Below are 11,081 nucleotides of genomic sequence, written 5' to 3'. Positions count from 1 at the left end.
CCCCGCTGAGCAGAGAGCCTGACATGGGACTCGATCCCAGGACCCTGGGATCATGACCTGAGCCGAAGGCAGCTGTTTAACCCACTGAACCACCCAGGCGCCCCTATTTTATTTATTTTTTAAAGGATTTTTATTTATTTATTTGGCAGAGAGAGAGAGCACAAGCAGGGGGAGTGGCAGGCAGAGGGAGAGGGAGAAGCAGGCTCCCCGCTGAGCAAGGACCTTGTTGTGGGACTTGATTCCAGGGCCCTGGGATGATGATCTGAGCTGAAGGCAGACGCTTAACTGACTGAGCGCCCAGGCGTCCCATATTATTATTATTATTATTTTTTAAAGATTTTATTTATTTATTTGACAGAGGGAGACACAGCGAGAGAGGGAACACAAGCAGGGGGAGTGGGAGGAGGGAGAAGCAGGCTTCCCACCGAGCAGGGAGCCTGATGCGGGGATCGATCCCAGGACCCCGGGATCATGACCTGAGCCAAGGCAGACGCTTAACGACTGAGCCACCCAGGCGCCCCCCCACATTATTTTTTTTAAGATTATTTATTTATTTATTTGAGAAAGTGAGAGAGAGAGCACAGGAGCAGGGGCAGAGAGAGAGGGAGAAGCAGACTCCCCACGGAGCAGGGAGCCCGATGTGGGGCTCGATCCCAGGACCCTGAGATCATGATCTGAGCCAAAGGCAGATGCTTAACCAACTGAGCCACCCAGGCGCCCCCAGGACATTATTATTAACTAAAGTCCATGCATTACTCACATTTTCTCCGTTTTCCCTAATATCCTTTCTCTGTCTCGGGACTCCGTGTTACATATAGTCCTCACACCTCCTGAGACTCCTCTGGGCTAAGACAGTTTCTTGGACTCTCTTGTTTTTTTTGTTTGTTTGTTTTTGTTTTTTAAATTTTTTTTTTTTTTATTTATTTGAGAGAGAGAGAATGAGAGACAGAGAGCATGAGAGGGAGGAGGGTCAGAGGGAGAAGCAGACTCCCTGCTAAGCAGGGAGCCTGATGCGGGACTCGATCCTGGGACTCCAGGATCATGACCTGAGCCGAAGGCAGTCGCTTAACCAACTGAGCCACCCAGGCGCCCCTGGACTCTCTTGTTTTGATGACCTGGGCAGTGTAGAGGAGAACCGGTCAGGTGTGTTGTGGGAAATTCCCCCAGTTGTGATTTGTCTGGTGTTTTTTCAAGGTCAGCCTGGGAGTGACAACTTTGGGGAGGACCACAGAGGCGAAGCGCCCTGCTCGTCACACCAAGTCCACAGGACATGCCATCAGCGTGACTCTTCACTGTGATGTTGGCCTGGATCACCTGGCTGAGGTGGCCTTGTTGGGTGTCTCCACTGCGAAGTTACTCTCTTCCCACCCCCTGGTGAGTGCTGTGCCCTGTGGAAGAAAGTTGCCCTGCGCAGCCCACACCTACGGGGTGGGGAGTCACGCTTCCTTCCTGCACAAATTATTTTGAATTCCTCTCTTCTCCCTGTTTCTCTATTCAGTCATCCACATCAGTATGGACTTATGGATATTTATTTTATACTTTGGGTTAAAATCCAATACTACTTCATTGATTTTTCTGCTCAAACGGTTTCAGCTTTGGCCATCGGAGGCTCACTGGGTTGGTTCTCAGGGCTCTTTGACACGCCCCATCACATCCATGGTTTTCCCCTCTTAGCACCTCCTTACTTTGTCCCTACAAAATGCTTCATGCTCATCTCCTATATTTCCTGCCCCGGTCCTAGAATCAACCTTTTCTCCAAGGAGCTGCCCTGGGTGCCTCTTGCTGGAGAACACAGTAGTCTCCCCTTTTGCACAGTGTGGTGGTCTGTGATCAACCGCACTCCAGAAGCAGATGATAGCCCGTCTGACATACGGCCAGAAGGTCAACAGCAGCCTCACGCTACGTCACAAAGCCTGCGTCATTCACCTTGCTTCATGTCCTCACGTAGGCATTTTATCATCTCCCATCATCACAAGAAGGGCGAGTACAGGACAAGACGAGAATGTAAGAGATAGGCCACATTCACATAATTTCTATTATATTGTCATAATGTGCCTAATTTATAAGTTATACTTGAGCATAGCTATGTATGTATAGGAAAAATCATGGTATAGATATAGGGTTCGGTACTCTCTGTGGTTTCAGGCATCCACTGGGGATCTTTTTTTTTTTTTTAAGATTTCATTTATTTATTTGAGAGAGAGAGAGAGCACAAGCCGGGTGAGGGTCAGAAGGAGAAGTAGACTCCCTGCTCAGCAGGGAGCCCAATGTGGGACTCGATCCCGGGACCCTGGGATCATAACCTGAGCCAAAGGCAGACGTGTAATGACTGAGCCACCCAGGCGCCCATCCACCAGGGATCTTGGAACGTTTTCTCCACAGATAAGGGGGCCACTGCTGTACTGACACAAACGGAGATCTGGGCACGAGGGGTGCTGCTTCCTACTGGGGGGTCATTGCTTCTAGGCCCTCACAGCTGACAGAGCAAGGACACAAAATGTGTATATTACCTGTGTATACACACAGACCTGTAAGTATCTCCATGTGTAACTGTCCGCGTCTGTATTAAGTTACACATGAATTCATGCAGATGTCTCCGCATCTCATCCATTAGCAAATGGATTCTTCTAGTCTCCCCTTGCCTGTCTATAACCTCCCACTCCAATAATGAGAAACCTGGCTCCCACCCTCCACCCCTCCGTTGCTTAATTGTTCCATTCCAGCGTACACGTATGGCTGCTCCAGGATGTTTACCTGTGCCCATAGTGAGGGTTTCAGACAGGGACGGGTCACCTTCCTCTCCAGCTCCAAACCCTCCTCTAGGGCTCGGCACCCTCAGTAAAGACCCCACGCCCTCCCCACAGTCCTCCAGGCCTGTGCAGCAGGACTCTGTCTACAGCCCTGTCCTCGCCTCTCCCTGCCCACTCACAGCTGTCCTGACAAAATCAATCCCACCTCAGGGCCTTTGCTCCTGCTGTTCCCTTGCCTGCAGGGCTCTCCTCCCAGTTCTACATCTGACTGGTAACTCAGCTCTTAGTTCCTACACGGAAGCCCTGGTCAGGCTTCCTTCCAGCCCAATGCTGACCACCACCCCCGCCCCCGCCAGGGTTAGGGCATTGTGTTGGGCTCAGCCCTTCCCCCAACAGGCTGGAAGCTTCGTGGGGGCCCTGGAACCACTCACCTGGGCCAAGTGCATTTACACTCCCCATACACACCTCCCCCAAGCCCCAGCCAGGGTTAAGGGGTTGGGAGCGGTTATTCTTATTTTATAGGATAGGGAACTGAGGCTTGGGCACCAGAAGGTACTTTCGAAGTCACACAACAAAGACATGTCAGAGACAAAACTTGATCAGGTGCACTGGTGCCAAAGCGCTCACCTGCCTTGACCTTGGATCCTAAAACAATGCTGTGGGGATGGGGAGGACAGGATGCAGAACTGTCTCCTGGGAAGGAAACCTGGGGGTCCAGTCGCTGCCAATACAGCCGGAGGCCACCTGGAGGTTCAGGCCAATTTTCTTATTTCTGAGATAGGGGAGGTGAGGGTCAGGGGCCCACAGAGAGGTTAAGTAACATCTCCAAGGTCACCAGCAGTGCCACCATTTCCTGAGCACATACTATGTGCCAGGCGGGGCTAAGGCACATACTGTGTGTAGATGGGTGCCTGCCTTGTCCTGTCCTGGCAGCAACCCAGACTACAGTCTAGAAGGAAACAGAGGAGAGTGACTTGCTGGTGGACAGGGTGGCATTTTAATGGGAGCGAGTCAGGGAGAGCCAGAGGAGGGGCTGGGGCAGGGGGAGTAGGCCAGAACCAGAGGGAGAACAGGGAGGGCTTCCTGGAGGAGGGGCCTAGCACGTGGGGCTTGGAAGATGAGAGCTTATTGCCCTGCTCTTCCTGGGAGAGGCAACTCCTCCCTCCTCCACCATTACCTCCTAAAAGCCCACATCTTCCCAGAAAAGTGTCCCAGCACTCCCCCTCTCTGCCCCCCGCCCCCTTGAAGGGGAAGTCCCAACTGCTCAGTGGAGTGTCCTGGCAGGCAGCTGTAGGGCCAGCCCCACCGCGCAGCCTCCCCTTGGGGGGCTTCAGTATTACCAGTCTTCTCTTGGTTCCTTTAAAAGACCAAGCCTGGGCCTCTGTGGGTCCCTCTGCCAGGTGTGTTCTCCCTCTTCCCTCAATGTGGCTTAATCCTCCGCTTCCTCATGGGGCCTTCTATCACCCCCAAGCGGCATGTGGGTCTACCTACCCCTCCACACCCAGCACCGTGGCTTGTTGTACCCTCCTGCGTGTCTGACCCCCCCCATTTGCCAGTTTGCCCCATGAGGGTGGCATCCAGTATTTGCTGGCTGATGCATGGCCGGCTGGTGGCATCCCAGGGAGAGGACACCTTGGGTGCAGAGGCCTGGAGGTGTGATATAGATGTTGCAGGAATATGGAAAAATCAGGGGGCAGCTATGGCTCAGGCTCAGGGTGAGTATCAGGGAGGGGCTGCCCATGAGCCAGCTGCGCAGAGTGGGTGCCCAGGCCAAGGTCGCATATCCGGTTCCTGGCGCATGCTCCAGGCAGGGCCCCCAGGTGCTTTGGCTGCTGCCGGGATATTTTTAGTGCACACTCAGGCAGAGGCTGGGCCACACAGCTGTCAGGAGGGATTGGGGGAGAGGGAGCAAGTAGACAGAGAGAGAGAGAGAGAAAAGAGGAGAAAGCAGGGGAGAAGGAGACGGGGGAGACCCCAGGCCCCAAGTCCTTCCAGCTGTAGATGCCCTAGACCAGGAGCTGGCAAGCCAATGCCCCAGAGTTCAAATCGAGCCTACAGCCTCTTTGTGCAGTCTTATTGGAATACAGTCTTGTCCATTTGTGTTCAGCTCCAACGGCAGAGTTGAGTTGTTGAACAGAGAGAACAGAGCCCATAACACTGAAAAAATTTACTATCTGGCTCTACAGAAAACATTTGCCAACCTCTGGCCAAGACAAAACTGTCTTTGCTGGGGGCACTTGTCAGTGATCACTTGATTTTCACCACTATTTCTGATTCTTCTCCCTCCAGGTACAATGGAGGAGTGTACCTCTCAGATCCTGAATCAAGCAGAGTCATGTGACCTGCTTTGGTCAATGAAATAAGAGAAGTGGAATGTCACTTCCTGGTAGTTAAGCCCTTAGGAACCCATGCCTGATTCACCAGGTTTCCTTCCCACCTCGCCACCTGATGTTCTAGGTGGTAGGAGTCCTGTAATGCTGAGCTGAGTGAGGGTGTTGAAAAACACAGCAACATCAGAAATCTGAAGGGCAGGGAAAGATCCACCAAGTATGAAGGGCAAAAGCCCAGACTGCCCCCCCACCCCCCGCCCAGTTTATTAAAATAAAAATACAAAGTGGAATTCTTTCTAGGAATGTAAGTATAGATCAGTGTTAGAAAACCTACTAATAGTGTAAAAAAAAAAAAAAGATGAACTTATCCTCCAGTGGTTCTTAACTTTATTTTGAGCCTCCATTATTAGATGTAAAGAAGTTTAGACTCTATCTTCTTGGTGAATTAAAAGCTCTAATTTGAGGGGTGCGTGGTTGGCTCAGTCGGTTAAGTGGCTGCTTTCAGCTCTGGTCATGATCTCAGGGTCATGGGATTGAGCCCCATGTGGGGCTCCATGCTCAGTGGGGAGTCTGCTTCTCCCTCTGCCCTTCTCCTCCCCCCTGCTTGTTCTGTCTCTCTCAAATAAAATCTTTTTTTTTTTAAAGATTTTATTTATTTGAGAGAGAGAATGAAAGAGAGAGAGCATGAGAGGGGGGAGGATCAGAGGGAGAAGCAGACTCCCCGCTGATCAGGGAGCCTGATGTGGGACTCGATCCCGGAACTCCAGGATCATGACCTGAGCCGAAGGCAGTCGCTTAACCAACTGAGCCACCCAGGTGCCCCCTCAAATAAAATCTTTAAAAAAAATACTCTAATTTGATATTCCTTATTTCTAAAAATATACAAAAATATAACTTTATTAATGTGAGTATATCAGCTTTCTTTCTTTAGTATTTGTAGGGTTTATTTTTTCTCATCCTTTAAAATTTTCAGCATCTAAGCATAAATGTGTAGATATTTCTTGTAGATAGCTTAAACATTTGAACTGAAAAAAGGTAACAGTCTATCTTTTGTCCTTTAACTTGACCATTTACATTTATTGTAATTGCTGGCAAATTATACGTATTTCCATGATTTTATTTTGGGCTACTTGAACCTCCTTTGCTATGGAAGAATTATTTTGGATTATTTCTTTTTCATTCCAATTTTTGCCCCCTACTAGTTTGGAATTTATAGACTAGTTTTATTCTCCTAGTATTTACAGTGACAGTATTTACAGTTAATATTTTCTATACCACTCAACCAAGTAATATGTCCCACTCCCCTCAAACAATACAGCGATACCTCAGAGATACTGTGGGTTCAGTTCCAGACCATCACCACAATAAAGCAAATATTCCAATAAAGCCAATCAAATGAACTTTGTGGTCTCACAGTGCCTGTAAAAGTTATATTTGCACCATACTGTAGTCTATTAAGTGTAAAAAATGCACATACCTTAATTAAAACTGTCTTTTTTATTGCTAAAAAATGACAAACATCATTTGAGTTTTCAGAGTTGTAACCACTGATCACAGATCACCGTAACAAATATAGTAAGAGTTAGAAATATTGCCAAGAATTACCAAAATGTGACAAAGAGACACAAAGTGAGCAGATGCTGTTGCAAAAATGGTGCTGATAGACTTGCTCAATGCAGAGTTGCCTTCATTTTGTAGAAACGCAGTAAAATGAGGCATGCCTATACAAGATTTAAAAACCTTACTCCAGGGCGCCTGGGTAGCTCAGATGGTTAAGCGTCTGCCTTCGGCTCAGGTCATGATCTCAGGGTCCTGGGATCGAGTCCCGCATCGGGTTCCCTGCTCAGTGCAGAGCCTGCTTCTCCCTCTCCCTCTGCCACTCCCTCTGCTTGTGCTCTTCTGTCTATCTCTCTGTCAAATAAATAAATAAAATCTTTAAAAAAAAAAAAACAAACCTTACTCCATTCAACTATTTTTTGTCATTGTCAAATTTGAGAGTTTAATCCTGCACATTGGACATTACAATTCTTGCTAATGAAGGTGATGTTCTTTCAGTTGCATTTCCCACCTTTTTGCTCACTGTCTCCTCCTGCATGTCAGCCCTCCTACCTGGTTCATTTTCTTTCTGCCTAAAACAGTTCCCTTAGAATTTTGTTCAGTGAGGGCCTTCACTTCTCTATCCTTCTCAAAAGATATTTCTGTTGGGTGAGCATCTCATCTCTGGGCTGCTGCTTTCTCTCAGAGCCTTGAAGGTGGTGCCCCTGTGGGTCCTGAGTTTCAGGCCATGGGACTGAGAAGTTGGCTCTCCATCATCATTATTGCTTTCCTTGCTGACTGTAGTTTTCAGCCCCGAATCAGCTGTTTTTTTATACACCTTGCTTGGGATGTGGTTGGCTTTCTGAGTCCTGGTGAGTTGGTGTTTCTCATCAGTTCTGGAAAGTTCTCCACCTTCATCCTCTTCAGTTTGCCTCTGCTCTCTCTCCATCCCTTAACCTCCCTTCTCTTCCCATGTTTGGGAAATTCACTGCACTCCATCTTCTAGCTCATCAGTTTTCTCTTTGGCTAGCTGAAATCCACTGTTAGCTGTGTCCAGTGTTCGAAATCTCCACCATTTGCTAATTTCTTAGTTCTATTTGGCTCTTCTACAAATGTCCTGCTCTTTGTTCACACTTCAGGATTAAACACACCAATTCTGGGTCTGATGATGCCAACACTGGAAGTCTCTGCTGCTTTTGTGTCCCTTGGCTCCCACCCATGAGGACAGGTTGTGAGTTTTGATGCCACTCATACACAGTTCCTGGGATGGGACTGGGGGAGTTCTTCAAGGCTAGGGTTGAAGGCTCATCCAGCAGACCTCCAGGGTCATCATCACCCTGGGCAGCTTTAAACCATTTCGTCTGCTGGAGGCCTCTGGCCACCCAAGTAACACTGGAGTTGTAGACTCAAGTAAGGTCACCATTCACCAGACTAGATTCTCCCCCCTCTTCCTCCCAACAGTCAGGCTAGAGATAATCAAGTTTCCTTTCCATTCCTGGGAAAATTTTATTTTGATTTTGACTTCACCCTTTGAGGTCTTAACAGAGCCACCATATTGAAGGCCCGTGAAAACAAGACCAAACCCGCCTTGTCTAACACAAAAGTGCTTCCTTCCTGGGGCTCCTGCCTAGGCTGACATTCTGGCCTCTGGTTGCTCCTTATCCTCTGGTTGCTCACGGACACGGTAATCAAGATTTAACTCATTTTTACCTAGTAATTTTCGCTGTTTTTCTTGGAGGATCAGTTTGAGAATCTAGTCTACTATCTGGTCAAAAGCAGAAGTTTATACCTTTTTTTTTTTAAGATTTTATTTTTAATCTCCACACCCAACATGGGGCTCAAACTCACGACCCCGAGATCAAGAGCCGCACGCTCTGACTGAGCCAGCCAGGCGCCCCTGTCACATTTCTTACAGCATGTGTTTGGGCCCCCTCCGTGAAGATTCTAGAACTCCAAGAGGAATGAGCATGTGAAAGCAGCTGGGAATTTATGAAGGGAAAAAATAAAATTAAGGAGAAAGAACCTGCTGAGCAGCTATTAAGACACACAGGACTACACCAAAAAATAGCCAGCAGAGGACCAGAAAAGCCGGTCATGGATTAGAGCAGATGCAGAAACAGACGCCAACACACGGGTCTTTATTCAGGGAGGGGGGAGCGTATCAAATCTGTACCCGGCCTGGGGAAAATCAGCTGGCCCTTTGGGCCGGGCCACCCCTCCATCTCTCTTCATCCCTAAATAAGGCCTAGATGGATAAAAATAAAAGTTAAAATTATAAGCAGAGAGAAAAAAAACCACGGGAGAATTTCTGTCAGCTGCGAGAAAGGCCTCTCAAAGCACAAAAGAAAAATGTTTAAAAACTGTGGTTTGAAAACCGTAAAAATAAAAATGTTTACAGAAAAAGGGATCATGAAACTGAGAGCTCCATCTGGTAAAAAAGCTTATCACAAAAAGCTTAATGGTTAAGATGGTAAATTTTGTTGTATGTTTTTTAGCACAGTTAAACAATTTTTAAAGTGTATTTTTTTTTAAAGATTTTATTTGTCAGAGAGAGAGAGAGCACACGTGCACTCGCACAAGCGGGGGGAGCTGCAGGCAGAGGGAGAGGCAGGGAGCCCGATGCAGGACTCGATCCCAGGACCCTGGGATCATGACCTGAGCCGAAGGTAGACGCCTAACCGACTGAGCCACCCAGGCGTCCCCTAAAAAGTGTACTTAAAAAGCAGAATTATGATGTATAAATGAGAAAAAGAAGCCCATGTAATAAAAACAGTCGAAGCAGCCCATTACAGATAAACACATTTTAGAAAACCTCCCTAGTAATAAAACTAATGAAATGAGAATGGGAGGCAGCACCTGTCACTGGACATTTGGCCAAAGTGAAACCTTGGGCCGTGTGGCCTCACTTGTACACAGTGACCCACCCTGAGACCCGGGGCTGAGAAGCCCACCCTTACCTGGCAACAGGAAAAAGCGGGCAAGGGGCCACAGCCGGCATGCCCGGCAGCAGAAGTGGGGGGCCCGGCTGTCCCCACACCACACATCCTGCCCGGCGCGACACCAGCGCTCCCCTTCCCTGTGAGCGGTGGGAGGCGGGTGCAGCGACAACCAAGTGGGCGCAGGGTCACGGATCCAGGTGCCAGGTGCTGAGCAGCTCCCCCAGACTGCCGCTCCCCCGTTCCCAGGGCCGGTGTGTGCTGAGCTGGGCCCCGGCCTCACCCACAGCGCCCCGGTGGGTCCCATCCCTGTGGCTCCCAGGCGGGCTCTCCTGATGTCCGTCTGCACTTCCTGACGGCCTGGCCCCGTCAAGCCCCAACATCCCACATGAAGACAGCGGACACCAGTTCGGTGGCTCCCACAGGAAGCAGTCAGGTCCCCCACGCCAACCCTTTGTAGCCATCTCCCTGCCTGCTGCCGCCGACAGCTCTGGACTGAACTGTGTGCCTCCTGGGTGTTTTCTTTTTCTTCTTGTAATAGAAGTGCCTGGCTTAAGCTTTGATTGCCCAGGCATCCGCTTCAAAGATAGCTATCTGGAATAAACCTATTTGCCAGCCTCACCGCTTGATAAACAGCCAGCTCTCTGCCGCCTCCACCCCCTGCCCCCCAGGCTCCCTTGAGAGCTCGTGGTTGCTTTTGAGAACTGGCCTTTGGGGTCACTTGTTCTTTCCTTTCCGGTGCTTTAAATTCCCGCTCCTATGTTTTAGTTTTACCATAAGCAATGAGCCCTGGGAACCCCACGCCCCCATCCTGGACCCCAATAAAAGCAGAGGCCCAGCCAGGGAACCCCCCACCCCCTCACTGTGCGGCCCGCCCTGGGGGTGCTGTGGGAGCTCCAGGTCTTGTCGGTAAGAAACTTTTCCTTTCTTCAGTTTCCTGATGGGTGTTGCTGAAGGGCGTGGAACCACAGGGGCCAGTCCAACCAGACGCTGGATACTGACAGGCTGAGCCCTAACCATACAGACCCCCCCGCCTCAATTCCTGTGTTTAAGCCCGACTCCCCATCGTGACGGTGTCGTGACAGTGTCTGTGGACGTGGGGGCTCCGGGAGATCAGCAGGTAGTGAAGGGGGCGGCTCGCAATGGGGTCAGTGCTCTCCTAAGAAGGGGGGGTCAGAGAAGGTGCCCCCACGCCCCTCCCGCTCCACGTGAGCACCCGGCCAGAAGGCAGCCATGTGCAAGCCAGGAAGCCTCCTCACCAGACCCCGGCCCTGCCGGCACCCTGACTTCCAGCCTCCAGATCTGCGAGAAACTCCGAGTCCTCGGTGGGAGGCCCTCAGCAGCCACACGCGGTGATTCGGGCCACCGCAGCCAGGGAAGGGAGCCGTGTGCTGACCAGTTCCTCTGGGGCCACCATCACAAAGTACCCCAAACAACAGTTCACTCTCACGCACTTCTGGAGGCTGAACTCTGAAATCAAGGTGCCAGCACGGTTGGTTCCTTCAGAAAGTTCTAGGGGAGGACCACTC

The sequence above is a fragment of the Leptonychotes weddellii genome, chromosome 1, assembly GCF_054177405.1.
Source record: "Leptonychotes weddellii isolate Sample4059 chromosome 1, ASM5417740v2, whole genome shotgun sequence".
In the NCBI taxonomy this organism is placed as follows: domain Eukaryota; kingdom Metazoa; phylum Chordata; class Mammalia; order Carnivora; family Phocidae; genus Leptonychotes; species Leptonychotes weddellii.
This window is presented reverse-complemented; position numbering follows the sequence as displayed.